Source organism: Chlorocebus sabaeus, chromosome 14, assembly GCF_047675955.1.
Source record: "Chlorocebus sabaeus isolate Y175 chromosome 14, mChlSab1.0.hap1, whole genome shotgun sequence".
NCBI lineage: Eukaryota > Metazoa > Chordata > Mammalia > Primates > Cercopithecidae > Chlorocebus > Chlorocebus sabaeus.
The window spans coordinates 103,535,611-103,557,084 of record NC_132917.1 but is presented as its reverse complement, the minus strand read 5'-3'; the positions used below and the strand labels follow the sequence as shown (position 1 = coordinate 103,557,084).

The following is a 21,474-nucleotide window of genomic DNA, read 5'->3' as shown; positions in this document are numbered from 1 at the left end:
GGATGGGTCTGAACAAACAGGAGATCTTATCAGATGACCTTGGAATCAGTGATTTCCGTGCTGGTGACTTTCAATCAACTCCTCTTGCTCAATGTTTGTACCACACACAAGCTTAATATACTGTGGGAGCTCTTTTTTTCCATCAAGATTTTCCACTTTAGAAGCAAGAAGACCTAAGGTTCTTGCTTCTAAAGAGTTCCCCCATTTAAGTACTCACTCGGATAGCATAGAAGTGTTTCACACCGAAGGTCCAAACACATGTAAAGGCATTCACATTATTTACAAACACTGCCTCATATCTTCTGCTAAGATATATTTGCACCATGATGATCTCTGAGAGCTGCTAACAGTCACCCCAAGCCCCTAACCACAACAAAAATATCCGCTTCTATTTAGATTGTTGGCTCTATAGAAAATAGTCTAAGGCAATAAAAAATGACAAGCAAAACCATAAAAGAAGTTTGTTTAGCTATGCTTTCCCAGCAAATCTGATAATTTAAATCAGATTTATTTAAGGCCTACCTCTTTCTATTAATATTTTCACTCAGAAAGATTCAAAATGAGAGGTGTAGAAGTCTATAGGCATCAAGGACAAGCAAGGCTAAGTTAATGGTACAGCTGGTGAAAAATAGATAGCAGGTTTGGTGACATATGGTAATCAAACAAAAAGGAATTCCACAATCATTTTTGAGTTGGGTAATTACCAACCTTAACCAAATTCATCGTTTCCAAAAGGCTAACATGCTAAAATAAATTCTTGATGGTATAGATGGGGGAACACTTAGTGAAACATATTAGTCAAGTTATATTTTAAGAAAATATAAAACTTGATAAGAAGGCAAAGAATGTTTTTCCTCAACACACCTTCCTGGCAAAGAAGAAATCTATCAACCAACTGGAGTCTTAGAGGAAAGAAGATGAGACGATGGAAATTTGAGAAGAGGAGTCACCTTGGTTAAATGGAAAAGGAAGGCTCGGATTTTTATTTGAATAACCAAGTCCTGAAGACAGGAATACCTGATAGGTTTTCACTTCCCATACCAATGCTGGCCACTTGGCATGGTTTCCAGGGCTGCTGTGTTAGACAACATTCTGCAGTTGTATTCAGATGCAGCAGGGAACAGGGCAGTGAAGAGATACTAATGTCAACTTTGAGTATGGAAATCAAGAATTGCAGAGTGTGGGCCAAATATTTGCTGTCCTTGTCCTTCTACAGTTTATTAGGCAATTGGTGAGTCTCACATTTTACATTTTCATTTACTTCATTTAGAAATAGGTTGAGGTTATCTTTCACAGGACAGCTTCCATGCCAAGTGCTAGGGGTATAATCACTACTAACAAGAAGCAGCTCAGAGAGTAAGAAATCCGTTCCACGGCTGCACTGATCACAACTAAAACTAGGTAAGTATGACAAGCAACCATACAAGGAGTGAAAGTAAATAACAGCAAGTGGAGTGAGAAGGAAAGTCAAGTCTTAACAAAAGATGAAGTTGCAAAGAGTTATCTGATTTTCTTCTTTTTTTCCCCTCATGGATTTGGCCTGAAGGCAAGCCAATTGGGAACTGTGTAAAAGGTGTGAATAACAAACATCTTTAGTTGAATTCATTTCCTAGAAATCTAGGAAAATAGGCCCCTGAAAGCCAGAGTAAATCTCCATGTTTATTTTTTCCTCTTTTTATTCCCTTAGTCCTGCCTCCAGATCAGCTTTAAATACAGGTCTGCACTGCTGCCCCAGTGGAGGCGTGGGCACTTAAGATCCCAAATGATGACCCAACCCTCTAGATAGAGGAACCACAAAAAGGAACCCTCATTGTGCAAAGAGGAGGGAGGAATCATGGTCATGCTTTTTCCCTTTTCTCTTGCTGCTTGCTGTGTGTCCCGGCTGCATGGAAATGTGCCACAGCACAGGAGGCCAGAACTCAGAATTCAACCTTTCTGGCCAGAGAAACTGGGAAGCGGTCCGAGGACCTAGAGGGTGTAAACAAAATCTCACAGAGAAAACAGCTAAAGAAAAGGCTCTAAAATTCTATGTTTGAACCTACACAAGGACCAAGTGTACCCCCAAGTTGCACATGCACAGGAAATAGACCAAGAAGCATAGCAAAGTCTTTGAGAACCAAATTACAGTTTGAAGACCATCCAGGTTCCAGAGCAAGCCCTGAGTGATGTGCGCCCCAGGGTGCAGGGCACAAAGAGCATCACACAGACTTTGAAAACCGAATTGACATTGAAACTGCCACCACAGAAGAAAGGGACAGATTGGGTTGATTGATTGCCTGCTGGAAAAAAACAATAAAATTTTAAAAATCCACATTATCCAGAGAATTTTAACACTGAATTCTCCAGCGAATTTAACACGTTGAATTTTGACAACATAAAATTGAAGGTGTCCAGGATACAACCTGAAATTACTTGACATACCAACAATAACGAAAATCTGATCAATTATCAAAGAGACAGCCAACCCAAAGATGATTTAGATATACTTTCCAAATGTGATGAAACACAAATTTATAGATACAGGACACTCAGCAAACTCCAAAAGATAATAAACTCCCCCAATAAATTAGTCAAGACACATAGTAAAAAAATTACCAAAAGCCCGTAACAAAGAAAAAGTCTTGAAAGCAGCCAGTGGAAAAAATGACATAAAACATATGGGGAAAAAATCCCAAGACTCTAACTTTCTCGTCAAGAATGACGGAGGCCAAAAGACAGTAGGAAAACATTTTTAAGGTGCTGAAAGAAAAGACCTTCAACTAAAATTCTGCATGTGGTGAAAATATCTTCTAGAAATAAGGGTAAAATAAAGCCATTTGTGAAGAAGGAAAGCATAGAATGTGTTACCAGCAGTCCTGTTCTACAGGAAATGCTAAGGGAAGTTCTTTGGGCTGAAGAGAAATGACACCAGAGCGCACATGAAACTTTAGAAATGGAGGAAGAGCAGCAGAACTGGCTAATATCCGTGTAAATAAAGTAGACTCTATTTCTTGTCTTAGTTCCTTTAAAAGATATTTGTTAGAATTTTTAAAATCAGATTAATACAGTAGAAAAACATAGGTGTTGGAATCAGAGTGACCTGAGTATTTACCACTTTCCTTCAAGGTAACTTTGGACCAGTTACTGAAGCTCCCAGAAGTCTCTTTTCCTGTAAAATAGGGATGTTTGTATCTATCCTTTAGAACTATTAGAAGAATGACTTAGAAAGTATGTAAAGTCTATGGCATATAATAAGAAACCAGTAAAAGGCGTTTCTTTTCTTTTTTTCTTTTTGAGACAGAGTCTTGCTTTGTCATACAGGCTCGAATGCAGTTGTGCAATCATAGCTCATTGCAGCTTCAAGCTCCTGGGTTCAAAGCATCCTCCTGCTTCCTCCACCCAAAGTGCAGGGATTACAGTCATGAGCCACCACGTGTGGTGGCTTTTACTGCTGTTACTATCAAGATTGCATTATCACTGCACAGCAGGGGGTCTTGTGTTCAGCAATAGAAACATGCATTCTTTCCCTTAGCTTGTATGGTTAGCCCTCTGTATCTGGGTTTTGCATCTGTGGATTCAACCAACCATGGATCAAAAATATTTAGGAAAAACACCACAAAAAATGTCAACACAACAATAAAAATCATACAAATGTTAAAACAGTACAATATAACAACGATTTACCTAGTACATACATTGTAGTAGATATTAGAAGCAATTTAGAGATGATTTAAAGTATACAGGAGGATGTGCATAGGTTATATGCAAACACTATGCCATTTTATATCAGGGACTTGAGTGTTCACAGATTCTAATATCCTCAGGGGGATAGGTCCGGGAAACAATTATCCATGGATGCTGTGGGACAACTGGATGGCTGTACACTGTTTCTGATGTGTCACTGAGGTTGGAACATCTCTTTAAATGATAGCTTAGAGTGTAGTAGTCATGTTCGGGCAAAGTAAACTACTGATACAGAAAGTTCTATGAAGTTCTCATACCATCTCCCATGGGAATGTTTTCTGTCCATTTACCTCCTAAAAAGGCAGTAACCATGTTCCATATCACATGACTCTACTCCCACAAACCTAAAACATCAGTAAATGGGAGCAGACACCTGACACAAAGCCAGGTGACCTCTGACCCATGCATTCTGAAGAACAGTTTGAAAAGATGAGTTGGAATCATCCCTGTGATCCCCTAGGAACCGGAATACTGAGAAAGCAAGGTGATGAGCAGCAGAGCAGAAGCTCACAGGAGGCACTGATAGCCCGGTCCAGGTCCAGATGAGCCAGGGAAGCCAAGGGCTCAGCGATCCTGAACCAGGTCGCACAGAGGGCAGAGGAAGCAGCAGGAGCCTCAAGGCAGTGGGCAGCGGAGGGGATGTAAGAAAAGGAGGAGACACACGATGAGGGAGAGGAAGAAACAGAGAGCAAGACAGAAGTGGGGAACAAATGCGCCCCAGAGCTGCTGTCATTCCTGACCACTGCGAGTCCCTGCCCTTTCAATTGCTCTAGCAAAGGAGCCCAGCTTTTGATTCTGAATCCCCCGCACAAGGCAGGAACCACAGATTGGCATTTAAAGGAAGGGAGGGCCTTGGCTGCCTGGAGAGCTTTGATCACATAGAAATAGCCTCCAAGTCAGATGCCTGAGTGCCGTCACCATGTGCTTTGTTTCCTGCCTATGCCTGTAACATTCAAAAGTGTATAACATCAAGCATATTACAAAATTTGTTGGAATTTCCTATTTTCTAGCTAATTATATTCATAGGTACCACACTTCGATTGCAGAATTAAAATCCTCAGTCATAATAAAGAATTGTCTTGTAGACTTGCGTAGAGTTCATGCACTCTCTGAAGCAAAACTGAGCCAATCAGAGAATCTTCAACACAGAGTGAATTAAGTGCATGCATTTGGGAACTGAAACATGATATGGGAGCTTGTCTGCTTATTAGTTGTGTGACAATGATAGACTTTAGTTTTCTAATACAGAAAGCAGTATTCTTTTCGTAGGCTTATAGTGAGGATTCATTGATATAATATATGAAAAGTGGCTGTATGCAGTAAGCACTCAAGTATATTTGCTATGACTATTATTAATTATGACACCTTGTAATAAAATGTTCTTGTCAACAATGTGGCTGATACTAACAAATATCATCTAATCTCATGGATCCAGGGTGGAGATAGGCTTTAAGTTATCTATATATATAAAAGAACATACACAAATGCACACACACACATATATTAACACTGAAAACTGAAAGACTGTCCTTAGAGGCTATAAATGTGGTGTGTATGTATGTGTGTGTATACACACATACATAATGATATATATTTTAGATAAATATATATGTAATTTTATATACCTATACAATTTTTGGAGGATATTTTTGTTTGGTTAGTGATTTATATCGTTTCAATCTCTTAGATCTTGACTGTATCTCAGAGAAAACTGAGTTGGTTTTCTTGTTGTTTATTTGAGCTTGTAAAACTACACAGCCTTGTCTTTCAAGGTTTAGGACTGTGCCTAGCAGAAGCATCTCTAAAATCCATTTGTCTCATTAAATACAGTTCAATGCTTAACTTACATAATATTGAACTTCTATTAGTGCCTATTAGAACACGAAGCAAGATTTACAATGGAAATGCATTTACATGTAATCTATACAATCACAATGTGGATAATTAAAGGAAAGCATGTGTGAATCTGTGAAAGGATTAAAGACTGGTTTTAAAGAGACTAAGTTCTGTTGATTTTTCAATCAATTGGTCAACTGGCCTACAAAGAGCTCCTTGGGCAGGTGCTGAACGGAGGATGGCGGCCAATCAGTCCAACAACAGATGTTGTATAAATAGTTCTGGGGAATTCAGTTTATTTTCCCAAACTGATTAAACTTTTACAGAATTACATTTTCTAGCAACTTATTTCATAACCTTATTCTAGTAGATCTAGACTGAAAATCATCGGCCAAAAGTGTACTGAAATATGATATCAACATATTCTGTGTAACTATATCATTTCATATTTTTCTAACATTTCCCTTTAATCATGGTATTTTCTAGTAATTATTCGAGAAATATTCTGTTGTTTATTTATAAATAAAACAGGCTGGGCACGGTGGCTCACGCCTGTAATCCCAGCACTTTGGGAGGCCGAGGTGGGTGGATCATTTGAGGTCAGGAGTTCAACACATGATGAAACCCCATCTCTACAAAAAACACAAAAATTAGCCAGGCATGGTGGCATATGCCTGTAATCCCAGCTACTCGGGAGGCTGAGGCAGGAGAATAGCTTGAACCCAGGAGGTGGAATTTGCAGTGAGCCAAGATGGTGCTACTGCACTCCAGCCTAGGCAACAGAGCAAGATTTCATCTCAAAAAAAAAAAAAAAAAAATTCAATAAATAAATTAATAAAATAAAACAGTCACTGAATCATTAGAGATTGTCTACTTTGTTAAACAGAGCATATAGGGAATGCAAATCTATGTTCCTGATGTCTCAATTTTATCCATAAAAATACATAATAGAAAGAGTATTAACTGCATACAAATTCAAATTTCAGATTCAAGCATAGGTCAAAGGAGCTCATGTCTTGCGTATACCTGAAAGGTCAAATTCAAAGTGATGTGAGTAGGCAGTATAGGGAAACGTCTGTTAAAAATCCTTCAGGAAGGAAATTTAAAAATAACCAAAAACTACAGGACCATGAAGGCTATGAAGTAAAGTTGACTTAATGATGCACACTAACGTGTGTGTGTCTGCATGAGTGTGCTTACCCGGTATCTACGTGCCTTTTTGTGCATGTGTGAAGATTACCACAGGCAAGAGGCTAGTGGCAGAATGGGAATCTGTTCTGAATTCAATGGAAAAAGTTAGGAAAGTAAAGCCCCATAGTATTTCTTTTTCCAGAGAAAAAGAGTAAAATATGCACTAAAACCTCATTAATTTAGATGACAGGCAAAAGCAGCCTGACGTTTTAACTGTGACTGATTTTAGAATAAGTTCCATTCCAAGCCATCCACAGCCATCCAACAACTCAAACTGGTGTCTCATCAGGGGCCTCTAAGAGGGGCCTTGCCAGGCTTGCTTAGCAAATGGGCACAGTGCTGGCAACCAGAAGCCACTTTATTTAGCAAACATATGCTGAGGGCTTTCTATGTGCAAGGCACCAAAAACTGCCAGAGTCAGACATAATCCTTGCCCTCGCAAGTTCTCTTCCCCAGAAGGAAAAGCATATTTGCTTTTCTTAACGCTGGGTACTAAACATACCTAGTAGAGGTATGCTTGAATATGACGGTGTTGAATGGCATGGAAAGGCCATGATTTCAGGGCTGAGTAGCAGTGAGAAAGGGCATATGGTGCTGGGTCTCAGCGTTTGCCTACAATTCATGGGGCAGAAGGCAGGAGCCAGGCCATGCCAATCAGAGAGGGAAAGAGTTCCATGGAATGTGGGGTAGGAAGCTGCTCCCTGCGGCTGCCACCAGGTGGATGAGGGGAAGAGAAAATGGGGAACCTGGAAAAGTGGTTGAGGCTTTGTTTTCCCTTCCAAGGAGCTGGTGCCCTAGCACATGGGTGTCAGGGGGTGCTCAAGACCATTAATCAGAGATACCAATCCAATTGGTATCAGAGTATCCCTGTTGCAAGTATACAGAGAATGAACTGCCAGGAAGAAGTATAGAACAAGGAAAAGGTAATTCCTAGTTAAGGCAGCTATTGTAGCAAGCCCAAGTGGGAGCTCATAAAAGACTGACCCAGAGCTGAGCAGCTGGGATGGAGATGATATAAGCTTTGCTGTTACTGTTGTTACAGGTGGTGAGAAACCAGGAAGAATCAAGAGTGTCTCTACGGGTTTTCATTTGCAAGCAAAACCAGTTTGTTCTGTTAAGATATTTAAACATTTCCTCTCGATTTTGCATAATATAATTTGCAGAACAAACCTTCTTTCATAGAGGGTATAGAGAGAAAAGTCAACCCAAATGATCACAATTCCAAATTTGTAGTGTTTTGATAAGTGATTTTGTTGTACATACAAAACTGTAAATATTTTATTTGCAGCTTAAAGACAAACTTAAGTGTTATTCATTTTTCAAAACTTGCTATATTGCCTCAGACACCCACAAAGCTAGTTCATAAAGCTAATCCTGTGTTTCGACACATCCTCAAGCACACGCAGTGTGAAGTGCTATAAAATGTTCCAAATGAAGCCAAAACAAAACACGCCACTCCCCCCCACCTCCCTCGCAGCAAATGAGGGCCGCCAGCATATGTCGCCTCGCTTTAGGCAATGTGCTTCTGTTGTGCAGGCCAGCAAGCCTGGCCTTCATCTCCATACACTGCTTGTCTTGGCAGTGTCGGGCAGGTCTAAAAATACAGTAGTGCCTGCACCAAAGCAGAAGGACAGGCTGTACAGTATCTCCGCATCTGAACCCCACAATCGTGAACATGCCAAGCAAAGTCCAGTGCTCAGCGTGGCCCACTGATTTGTTTTCTGGACGCTAAGAACTCTGAGATCAGATGGAGTTTATTAACCTCCCACCCTTAAACATTGCCTGATTCAGGAGATGCTTCAGGGAGGAAGCACACTGGGCACAAGGGAGAGGGATTCTACCTTCCACTCCGGCAGTGACCTTGGGAAAGTCCTTGAAGCAGGAGATACTTGGGTTTCTTCACACAGGGTTGAGAGCACGTCCATGTTCATTATCTCACTTGCTCCTTCTAAGGAGCCTGGGGATTAGGAGGGAGGCTTCCTGGGTGCTGGGAAGGGTGGTTTTGCAGTATTAGTGGTCCTATGGGTGATGGCTGCAGTAACAGGAGTAATAGTCCAATGCAACTTGGAAACAGCCACCACCAGCATCCTCAAAGTCACAGAGCTGAGGGGACTGAGGTCCTGTGTACAAAGCCACTCAGTGACCACCCCAGGGGACCAGGTGAGCACACAGGGCCTAATCTCCAGCTCCAAGGTCCTCACCTGCCCCTGTCTCCCTCAGTAGGGAAGGGAGGCAGGTCAGTGACCTCCATCGCTGCCACACATCAGAACCACTTGGAGAACCAAAACATAACACCCATGTTAAGATTCCAAACCAGACCAGCTGAATGGGGATCCCTAAGGGTAGGCACAGGCATCAGTCTTTTCAAAAGCCGAATAAAGCTGGGTGCCGTGGCACACTGTGTAATCCCTGTTACACAGGAGGATCACTTGAGCCCAGGAGTTCAAATCCAGCCTGGGCAACATAACTAGACATCCTCCACCGCCACCCTTGTCTCTCAAAAATAAACAAATATTTTTAATAATAAATTTTAAAAAATAAAGCCCACTGGGACACTGTGATTCGCAGCCAGATTACGAAAGGTAAGACTCCTGGTCCCGCTAAGCAGCTACTTTTAACGAGCAGGTTCTGCAAGTCAGGCAATGGCTTAGCCCTCACACGCGTTCTTTCCTCTGTCTTCCCAGCAGTCTCTATGTTGTATTTTACAGATGAGGCTCAGAGAGGTCAAGGCACAATCCAGAAATTAAACAGCCAGTAAAGGGTAGGGTCAAGATTTTAATTCACAGCTGTCTGGAGAGTCCACTATCACTAGTCTTAGGTTTGCTGTGTTTTTCAAAGTCGGTTGGCACTGATCCCTCTGTATCTTCTAGGTTCAAATCTTCCCATTCTGGCTTCTCCTACTCTATCTACTAGAAATTTTGAAAAAAAATGCTGAAGTCCTCTAAAGGAAAAGTTATTACCATCCCTCAAGGCCCTTCTTTGCAATCCCGTTTCCTCTAACTAGAATAAATAGCCTTCCTACTTACCATGAACTGAATGTGCTCACTCACTCAAATTCATATGTTGAACGCCTAACCCCCAAAGTGTGAGAGAATTTGAAGATGGAGACTTGAGGAAGTACATAAATTTAGATGAGGTCATGACAGTAGGGTCCCCATGATGGGATTAGTGACTTTATGAGAAGAGGAGGAGAGAGTTCATTGTATTTCTGCCAGCAAGAGTACAAAATACAAAGCTATCTGCAACCCTGAAGAGAGCCCTCTTCAAACCCAGCCACGCTGGCACCCTGATCTTGGACTTCACGCTTTCAGAGTGATGAGAAACAAATGTCTTGTTTAAGCCACCAGACTGTGGTATTTTGTTACAGCAGTCCAAGTTGATGAAAACACTTCTTCCCCTTCATCTGAGAAAGCATTCTCCCCTCCTTAAAGGGACATCACAGAAAGAGTTACGTCCTTACCTCCACTAAAGAATCAGTCAGAATAGAGGTACATTCAAGATTTGGAATACCCTTTACCAAGTGTGCAACCCTGGCCAAATTACTTGGCTTCTCCATGCCTCAGTTTCCTTCTCTAAAATGTGATGATAATACCTATTTTATAATTAGGATGATTGGGATGAAGGTCCGCGGTAACCGAATGCCGGTCACTGGACTGAGCACTGACTGCCATTCCCTGTACAATCCCCTTCCCCTTCCTGATTGTGAGTGTCCTGGACTCAGTCTTGCTCATCTCTCTAAACCCGGTGGAAGTTTTATGGCTTGCATGTAATAGGTGCTCAATAAAATACCAGTAAGTAGAGAATCAAGAATTTACCACTCAATACCCCCTGTAATCCCAAGGTTAATGAGATATTCAATGGCCATGGAACAGAGTGAAGCAAACTCATTCAAAGTGGAAATGAATTCAGGATCTTGACCTCATTGTCACAATGACTGGGGAGTCTTTATCATGTAAATCCCTATGAAAGAGAAGCAGACCTTGGAAAAAGAAGAGCTGAGGCATCAAGGGATTGAACGTTAACACCTGAGTACTAAGTATGAGCGCTGAGGCTGGGCGGGCGAGGAGGCTCACGCCTGTAATGCCAACACTGTGGGAGGCCAAGGTGGGTGGATCACGAGGTCAGGAGTTCAAGACTAGCCTGACCAAGATGGTGAAACCTGGTCTCTACTAAAAATACAAAACTTAGCCGGGCGCGGTGGCAGGCGCCTGTAATCCCAGGTACTCAGGAGGCTGAGGCAGGAGAATCGCTTGAACCTGGGTGGCAGAGGTTACTGTGAGCTGAGATCCCGCCACTGCACTCCAGCCTGGGTGACAGAGTAAAACTCTGTCTCAAAACACACACACACACACACACACACACACACACACACACAAAACAGCGAGAACAGAGAGCTGAGTGCTATGTAATCTTCCTCTCCATGAGCCTCAATTCCAGTGCTTCAAATGAATCAAGAACATCAGGGACCTCTGTAAATGCTCCTGCCCAATTCTAAAACTGCCAGAAAAGACAAATTTCCTCAGTCACTGATTTCCTTAAAAAAAAAAAATTTTTTTTGATCTATACCTGAAAAGACCTGTGATCTTTTACACTAAGCCATGATAGGAACATTTTAAGACCACTTTATTCTTCTACTTTTTTAAACACTGAATTGGAATCTGCTGGTTTTGGCTTTTGTATAGACAGTAGAAAATAATTATAGCAAAGGCTTATTTACTTAGCTGTAAGTATTCTAGGACCCCCAAGTCTTCATTTTCATAATTTTTAGATGATTTGCCTCATAAACATCTAACATCCAAGAAATCGCATTTCCCCAGGAAAACTTACAGTCTTTTATTATATTGTTATTATACATCTTGAAATCTTTCTCTTAGGTATATGAATTAAAAGTAGTTTCTACGATTTCTGTATCAGAAAAGTTAGTTCAGAAATTTCCTAGTACTAAAACGATTTGATATTTTCCCCTCTATTTGTATTATAAGACACCCAGCAAAAGGAGTGGTTAACAACTGTATTGAGTTCCACACTCTCATGTACATGCTTGAGCACTGATTGAAAATCTACCTTGTATCAGCTACTGTGCTAGGCTAGGTGAGCATTTATTGGTGATACAGTATGCAAAAGTACAATATGTACCACCAAGCAGTTTAAGAGGAAAGAAATATACAATTAGATGGCTATTGGCTATGTCAAGTGCAAGGAAAGACTATGGATGGTTTATTATGCAAGAATAGAGAAAGGGTGCTTGTTGCAATCTTAGTATATTGCATAAAGGCTCTTTGGGGGAGGTGATGCTTAAAGAGGAGAGTGGGAATGGCCTGAAAATAGAAGCAGCAGAGCAGGCAGCAAGAAGAAAGGGGACTGAGGGGGAGTGGGGAGTGGTGCTTGGAGGAGCTCAGCTTGCAGGTGCAGAACAGTGAAAAGCTTTGGCTTCAGGGAAGTAGCTGGAGGGAGAAAGTAAGGAACACATCATAATGGTCCTTTCATGATGTGCTCATTTTTCAGCGGAACATTTTGGCCCAAGTTGCATGAACTTTTCATACAAATGATATTGTCAGAGGTGTTGGAACCAGACCAACTCCATCTTGAGTTGGGTGAGATGAGGCCGAAACCTACTGGGCTGCATTCCTAGATGATTAAGGCATTCTAAGTCACAGGATAAGATAGAAGGTCAGCACAAAATACAAGTCATAAAGACCTTGCTGGTAAAACAGGTTGCAGTAAAGACGCTGGCTAAAACCCACCAAAACCAAGTTGGCAATGAGAGTAACTTCTGGTTGTCCTCACTGCTACACTCCCACCAGCGCCATGACGGTTTACAAATGCCATGGCAACGTCAGGAAGTTACTGGTCTAAAAAGGGGAGGCATGAATAATCCATCCTTTGTTTAGCATATAAACAAGAAATAACCATAAAAATGGACAACCAGCAGCCCTAGGGGCTGCTCTGTCTATGGAGTAGCCATTCTTTTATTCCTCAACTTTCCTAATAAACTTGCTTTCACTTTACTCTATGGACTTTCTTGCACAAGATCCAAGAACCCTCTCTTAGGGTCTGGATCTGGATGCCTTTCCTATAACAATATTTTTAAAAATCACTGATTAACTTAACATTGGCTGTTTGTCCATATGGAGCTTCCATCCATCAATATCAAAACCAATAATAAAAGGCTGGTTTTGCATGGGAGGGTTTTCAGTAAGAAAACTAGACCACAGACAGGTAGAAAAGCACATACTTTCATTTCTTTCTTATAGATCCTTATATTTTCCTGATGCTTTTTTCTTAAGTGGTAAAATACTGTGAGACAAAGGCATGGAAAACTCCGACAATACTTTCTATAAACTAATCTACCCAGTGGGGAAACTGACATGATCAAGGGACCTTATAGAGAAATTTGAATAAAAAGGAAGAGGTACGACTAATATCCAGAGTCTACAAAGAAGTCAAACAAATTCATAAGAAAAAAACAACCCCATCAAAAAGTAGGCAAAGGATATCAACAGACACTTCTCAAAAGAAGACATTTATGCAGACAACAGACACATGAAAAAATGCTCATCATCACTGGCCATCAGAGAATTGCAAATCAAAACCAATATGAGATACCATCTCACACCAGTTAGAATGGCAATCATTAAAAAGTCAGGAAACAACAGGTGCTGGAGAGGATGTGGAGAAATAGGAACACTTCTACACTGTTGGTGGAACTGTAAATTGGTTCAACCATTGTGGAAGACAGTGTGGTGATTCCTCAAGGATCTTGAACTAGAAATACCATTTGACCCAGCCATCCCATTACTAGGTATATACCCAAAGGATTATAAATCATGCTGCTATAAAGACACATGCACACGTATGTTTATTGCGGCATTATTCACAATAGCAAAGACTTGGAATCAACCCAAATGTCCATCAATGATAGACTGGATTAAGAAAATGTGGCACATATACACCATGGAATACCATGCAGCCATAAAAAAAGGATGAGCTCATGTCCTTTGTAGGGACATGGATGAAGCTGAAAACCATCATTCTCAGCAAACTATCACAAGAACAGAAAACCAAACACTGCATTTTCTCACTCATAGGTGGGAACTGAACAATGAGAACACTTGGACACAAGAAGGGGAATATCACACACCGGGACCTGTTGTGGGGTGGGGAGAGAGGGAAGGGATAGCATTAGGAGATATACCTAATGTAAATGACAAGTTAATAGGTGCAGCACACCAACATGGCACATGTATACATATGTAACAAACATGCACGCTGTGCACATGTACCCTAGAACTTAAAGTATAATTTAAAAAAAGAGAGGTACGAAAAGTTTCTAAGAAGAAAACAAAGATACAGAGAGTAGCTATCAGCTGATAGGCTGAGAGGGTTGTGCCGCAAGTAGTGCCCTGTGCCTGCCAGCAGATGCCTTGGAAAAATACTTGGCCAGTTCAGAATCAGGTCCTGCGTAGTTTGGGATGTGAACCACATACGCACAGCCAGGGTAAGATCAGTGTCTCGTTGGAACAGACAAGATAGCTGAGACATAGCTAGCATCTCTGGCAGGGCAGGCATACCTCCTTATCCTTGAACAAATGTGTGCAGTTTATTTATTCACAGGCTGAGAGTCGCATTTTCTTTACTTATCAAGAAACATGATCACTGGTGTTTTTTGGTTTGTTTTTTTAGAGACAGCTTCTCACTATGTTGCTTAGGCTAGAGTGCGGGGCTGGACACAGGCATGATCATAGCTCACTATAGCCTCAAACTCCTGTGCTCAAGAGATCCTCCCACTTCAGCCTCCTGAGTTGCTGAAACTAAAAGAGTACACCACTGCACCCAACAGATCGTTGGTGTTTAATGTCAGCATTCACTGAGGGCAGTACCTCCCTGGGCATCTTTTACGGACTTGGCTCTTCTAGGGATGGAGCTAAAGGAATGTTGTGGAAATGTCTGCTGGTAATCTTGAGTTGTCCTCACTGACCTGACAACTATTTGCTGTCTTCTTTAGAAGCAAGTCACTTAACCAGACCCCTTAGTTTTCTGTTTGCTTCTCCATGAAAAAGAGAATCAACAGCATCAGAAGTCACTTCTGACTCTTCTGCTTAGAGTCCCAGCATGTAGATTGTCAATATTTCTTTTTGATAATGAACTGCATACATTGAACTTTCAAGTTTCTATTTGAAAAAACCAGCCATCTAAAATTGCCCATTTTACGCAAGAAATCATTGCAAAAATCAAACATAGTGTTCCCATAGCTACTCTGTACACAGTTTAGGAGGGGGTTACATTTTCCTTATTTATTTGCAGTGATAGGATATATCTTTGGAAGACTTCCTCTTTAGCTACTCAACATAGCAAGCTGTTACAGCAAATACCCTCCATAGTGCATAACAACAGCTGTTGCTCTGGAAACAAGTTAACACTTTGCCTTCCATGAGACATTTCACTTTCCTTAACAATATTAAACCTATCGTTTATTGGCGTAAATAACAGCCTTGGCCTTGGCTATGTACAGACTTGAAGCCACGAATTTGGGTACTAGGAAAAGCACCTGATAAAAATCAGTTATATTTAAAAATATTTACGTTTAAAAGTCGCTGTAATTTTATCTCCACGTCCCCAAACGTGTTTCTCAATAGAAAATAAAAGATTATATTGACGTGCTATACCGAAGCTAAAAAGTAAAATAATACAACTTACCAAATCTTCCCTGATTAACAAATCGATCTTGTTTTAAAGTGACTCTTGCTCATGAGGAACACGAAACATAAATATTTTTTAAATGTTACTAGAGTTGATTATAAAGAAAGTTATGGAAATGGAGGCAGCTCGCCGATCTTTGGGGGAGAGACCTAACTTCTTTGTTTCCTTGGCTTCAGATGAAATCCTTGGCTTTCAAGCGGGTCTTGGTGTACTATGAGGTCGTGTATTAAGATCCAAGGGGGCAATATATCAAAAGTAAAGTATGATTGCATATAATATGAGCCCCACATATGTTTCCATCATTCCATTTAATTTGAAACAAAAATGAAATAAAGTCATTTACTGTGATATTAATAATTTTTATAAAATAGCCAATAAAAATTACTTTTCTATTTTATACATGATCAATATGTTAGTAGTTTTATTTTTATTATTATTATCTTTTTTTTCTATGGAGTTTTACTCTCGTCGCCCAGGCTGGAGTGCAATGGCGCTATCTCGGCTCACTGTAACCTCTGCCTCCCGGGTTCAAGCGATTCTCCTGCCTCTCAGGTGATTCTCCTGTCTCAGCCTATCCTGTGGCTCAGATTATATGCACCAGCCACTATGCCTGCCTAATTTTTGTGTTGTTAGTAGAGATGGGGTTTCACCACGTTGGCCATGCTGGTCTCAAACTCCCGACATCAGGTGATCCACCTGCCTTGGCCTCCCAAAGTGTTGGGATTACAGGTGTGAGCCACCACGCCTGGCCAATATGTTAGTAGGTTTCAATAACTAGACAGAAGAAACGAGAAATAAATAAATAGCTTTGATGAAATTACTATGGTGCCTTTGAGCAGTTTATGGCTGTAATTGTTGATAATTTCACTGGGTCAAATTCCTCATCCCAGCACTGGAGTTCAAGCAGTACTAACGTTTACTTTTTATGAACGATATAAAATGTGATGGTGAGCTTGATAAGTAAAAATCCTATGAAGCAAAACTTTAGGTCAAACGTTTTTCTACATTGCTCTGGATAACCTACTAAATCCAAAGATCAGATTTCAGTTGCGCGTTCCTCTACTTCTCAGCAGTATTGGGTCCATCTCATCATTCCCTGCCCTGAGAACACATTCATCATGATTCCTACCTCCCAAGCTGCCATCCTTAGTCTCCTTTGCTGGTCCTGACTCTTATTCCTGACTTCGTAACAACGGAGCATCCTAGGGCTCAGCCCTTAGACTGATCCCCCTTCTCTCTGCACTGACTCTCAGGTGGTTTAGTCTTATCCCATAGCTTTATAACTTCCATGCCATGACCCTTAAATGCACAGTTCCTGCCCAGATCTCCAGCTTTAACTCCAGACTCTGCAAACCGAAAGCCTACAAAACTCCACTACGTATCTTACATGTAACATGTTCAAAAACTGCAAATCATCCTCTTAAAAATCAGCTCAAGCCCAGTCTTCCTTCCCCATCTCTACTAATAGCAACTCCATTCCTCCAGCTGCTAAGGACAAAAAAGAGTCATTAATGACTGCTCTTTCCCTATACCCTTACCCAGCCTATCAGTTAATCCAGTCAGTTGTTTCTTCAGAAAACAACCAGATAAAGTTAACTTCTGCTTCCAGAAAGATGAAGTAGACACACTTGTCCCTATTCCTTCTGGTAAGTACAACTAGTATCTCTGGACATTGTCTATGAAACAAGCATAAGAAGTCTCTAGAAGGAGGACAGCAGAAGACAGGCCAGCAAGGGACTTTGGGACCCTAGGAATAGCACTGTGCCTGGTGAATTTCCTGGGTTTTCTTATTGCACATGTATTCTAGACTTAGTGATGGAAAAGCCAGCAAGCCAGAATCAACAATGGACACAGATTAAAAACCAAACAAAATGCCCATCCAAAGGACCAGGTAAAGGATAGCATCCCAAGGCAAAAAAAAACTTTTAGAAAATAACCCCTCTACTTTGCCCACACACTACAAAGTACTGCAGTCCCACCGCCACAAGCAAAAACTCAGAGTGTACACTCTCCCCTCCACAGTTTGCAACAAGGTGTCTCAACCCCATCCCCTTCAACCCCACAAGCCCAGGTAATATCAGAGAAAGCTGAATAAGGAGCCTGGACTTTCATCCCTGCAGGATGGCAACAAGGCCACCCTCCACAGTGATAGTAGAGACCATATAGGGTGCTAAGACTTCTACTCCTAAGAGGTAGAAATGAGGTAGCCCCTCCTCATCAGAGTGGTATCACAGCAGGCCTAGTGGAGGGTCAGAACCCTCACCACCCGCACTGCATAATGCCCTCCACCACCTTTGTCAGTGGAAGCTATGGTTAGAGCTGTAATGAGGTCTTGCCCATCTAGTGTAGTATCAGAGGAAGCATCATGGGAGGCCAGAACCCTCACTAGCACTCATCAGCAACAGGGAGCCTCAGAGGCTTAGGGGGTACCTGGAATTAATGAGGAAATGCCTACTCCTCCTTCACTGGAGTGGTATCAAAGGAAGCCAACTAAAACAAAAGATTTAAATAAGATCCATAGTCTTATAATATAATATTCAGAAAGTTCAGGCTTCAATAAAAAATCATTAGTAATACCAAGAACCAGGAAACTCAACACTTCAGTGAAAAAGAATAATCATTAGACGTTAATGCGGAGATGTCAGAGATGATGAAATTATCTGATGAAGATTTTAAAACAGCCATGATACAAAAAAAGAAAGAAAGAAAGAAAGAAAGAAAGAAAGAAAGAAAGAAAGAAAGAAAGAAAGAAAGAAAGAAAGAAAGAAAGAAAAGGCTTCAATGGCAAATGTGAAAATGCTTGAACCAATTTTTTGCCCCCGCCGAGACAGTTTCACTCTTATTGCCCAGGCTGGAGTGCAATGGCACGATTTCGGCTCACTGCAGCCTCTGACTCCTGGGTTCGGGTGATTCTCCTGCCTCAGTCTCCCGAGTAGCTGGGATTACAGGCACGGCCCCCCACCCTCAACACCCAGCTAATTTTTTTGTATTTTTAGTAGAGACGGGGTTTCATCATGTTGGCCAGGCTGGTCTCGAATCCACTTGCCTCGGCCTCCCAAAGTGCTGGGAGTACAGGCATAAGTCACCACACCTGGTCTTGAACCACGTTTAAAAAAAAATAGAAAGTATGAAGAACCAAATGGAAATTTTAGAATTGGAAGACATAATTACTAAAATGAAAAACTTAACATATGTGTTTTATAACAGAATGAAGAGGACAGAGAAAACAGTAAGTTAACTTCAAGATTGAGTAATGAGAATTATCCAATCTAAAAAGCAAACAGAAAATAGACTTAAAATATGAACAAGAACTGATAAATCTCTAGAATTACAACAAAAGGTCTAGCATTCATTTCTCCTACATCTCAGAAGAGCAGAAGAAATAGGACAGGGCTGAAAAAGTATTCAAGGAAATAATGACTGAAAATTTCCAAAGTCATCAAAAGACATAAATCTAAAGTTTTGAGGAGCTAAGCAAAGTCCAAACAGGATAAACCCAAATAAATACACACCAAAACATGTGATAATTAAACTTCTCAAAATTAAAGGCAAATAAAACTCCAAAACATGTGATAATTAAACTTCTGAAAACTAAAGGCAAAGAAAACTCCTGAAAGCAGGGATGGAGGAACAACATCTTATATAGAAGGAAAAACCACTTGAATGACAGTGGATATTTTATCAGAAACCAGGAAGGTCAGGAAAAAGTGGCATAACATTTTTCAAGCACTAAAAGAAAAAAAAAATTGCTAACCTCAAACTTTAGACCTAGCAAAAAATATAATTCAGGAATGAAAGAGAAATCAAGACATCCTTAGATGAATGAAAACTAAGATTTGTCACCAACAGAATTACTAAGAAGATAAAAGGAGTTTTCTACACAAAAGCTAAATAATAGAAAAACACCAGAAAGGAGGCAAAAACAATGGAAAGAGTAAAACTACGGGTAAATATAATATATATTCCTCCTCCTCTTAAGTTTTCTAAAGGATATTTGATGATTGAAGCAAAAAGAGTAACATGTTGCATGCAGTTCTCAACATATATGGAAGAAATATGTGAGAATTATAATTGCTAGAAGGTAAAGGAACATAAAGAAGGTAAAGTTTTGCACTTCACTTGCATTGGTAAATGTCAACACCGATAGACCATAACAACATATATTTATGATGTAATAGCTGAACCGATGATTATAGAAGTTACACAAAGAGATACACTCAAGACCACTATAGATAAAACAAAATAGAATTCTAAAAATATTTCAAGTAACCCCTAGGAAGACAGGAAAAGAAGGCAGAGAAATACAGAAGACAAAAATCAATATGATAGAATTAAGCCGTAACATATCAATAATAATGTTAAATATAAATCATCTAAATACATCAACTAAAGGCACAGCTTCCCAGACCAGATTTTTATAAAAAAATCACCCAACTATACATTGTGTATAAGACACTCACTTCAAATTTGGTGATACAGGTAAGTTGAAGGTAAAGAATGAAAAAGTGTTATATCATTCATATATTAATTAAAATAATATAGGAGTCACTATATTAATATAAGATCAAGTAGACTTCACCACAAAGAAAACTACTAAAAACATCACATATTGATAAAAAGCTCAATCTACTTAGAGGACATAGAAGACATAGCAATACTAAATATGTATGTATAAAAAAGAACAGAGCTATAAAATATGTGAAGCAAAAACTGATGGAACTGAAAAGGGAAATAGACAAATCCACAATTTTAGTTGGAGACTTTGACACCTCTCTTACTAGTTGATGGAACAACTACACAGAAAATTAGAAAATATATAGAAAAACTAGACAACATCATCAACCAACAGGATCTAACTAATGAACATTTATAGAACACAATAAAACTATAGAATATGCATTATTTTCAAGTACCAAGGAACATATACCAATACTGATCGTATCCCAAGCTGTAAAACAAATCTCAACCATTTTAAAAGAATTGAAATTACATGGATTGTGTTATTTGCCCACAATTGAATGAACCAGAAATCAATGACAGAAACATAGTACTGGAAGTCATGGTCTGTGCAATAAGGCAAAAAAAAAAAAAAAAAAAGAAAAAAAGAAAAAAAAAGGAAATAAAAGACATTTAAATAAGAAAGAAATAAAATTATCCCTATTTGCAAATGACATGATTATCTACGTAGGAAATATCCAAAAATCTTCAGAAATTTCCTAGAACTAATAAGTAAATTCAGCATATTTGCAGGAAAGCAAGCTAAACATTTAAAAATCTATCGTAGTAGAAAAATAAAGACAGAAGGCTGACACAATCCAACTTCAATACTTACTATCAAGCTAGAATAACAAAGGAATTGTAGTATTGGTAAAACAATAAATAGATCAATGGAACAGAAAAGAGAGCCCAGAAAGAGACCTACACAAATATAATCAACTAATCTGACAAAGAGGCAAATGGAATTCAATGGAGAAAGTAGTTTTTTCCATAAATGGTGCTGAAACAATTGAAAATTCATATGCAAAATAATGAACCTAGACACAGCTCTTATACCTTTCACAAAATTTGACTCAAAATAAGTCATAGATCTAAATGTAAAATGCTAAATCATAAAACTCCTTGAAAATAAGGGAAACTCTAAGGACTTTTGGTTGGGTAATGATTTTTTTTAGATGCAATACGAAAAGCATCACCCAAGAAAAAAAAAAAAACAAAGACAAATTGAGCTTTATCAAAATTTGAAATTTCTGCTCTGTGAAAGACACTGTTAAGAAAATGAAAAGAAAAGCCACAAACTGGGAGAATTTTTTTTTTTTTTTTTGTAAAACATGTATCCAATAAAGTACTGGTACTGAAAATATGTGAAGAAATCTTAAAATTCAAGAATAAAAAACCAAACAATCCAATTTGAAACTGGGAGAATTTGAACAGAAGCCTCACAAAAGAAGAAATACAGATAGTAAATAAGCATGAGAAAAGATGTTCAACATCATATGTCATTAGAGAACTGCAGATTAAAACAAT

The 21,474-nt window shown here is 39.7% G+C and overlaps 1 protein-coding gene across 3 annotated transcripts in view; it reads right to left on the bottom strand.

Annotated features, from left to right (window-relative positions):
- The window catches only part of TMEM182 (transmembrane protein 182), an 82,510-nt gene that overhangs the window by 19,539 nt on the left and 41,497 nt on the right, over positions 1–21,474 (bottom strand). The gene's annotated exons all lie outside the window — the stretch shown is intronic.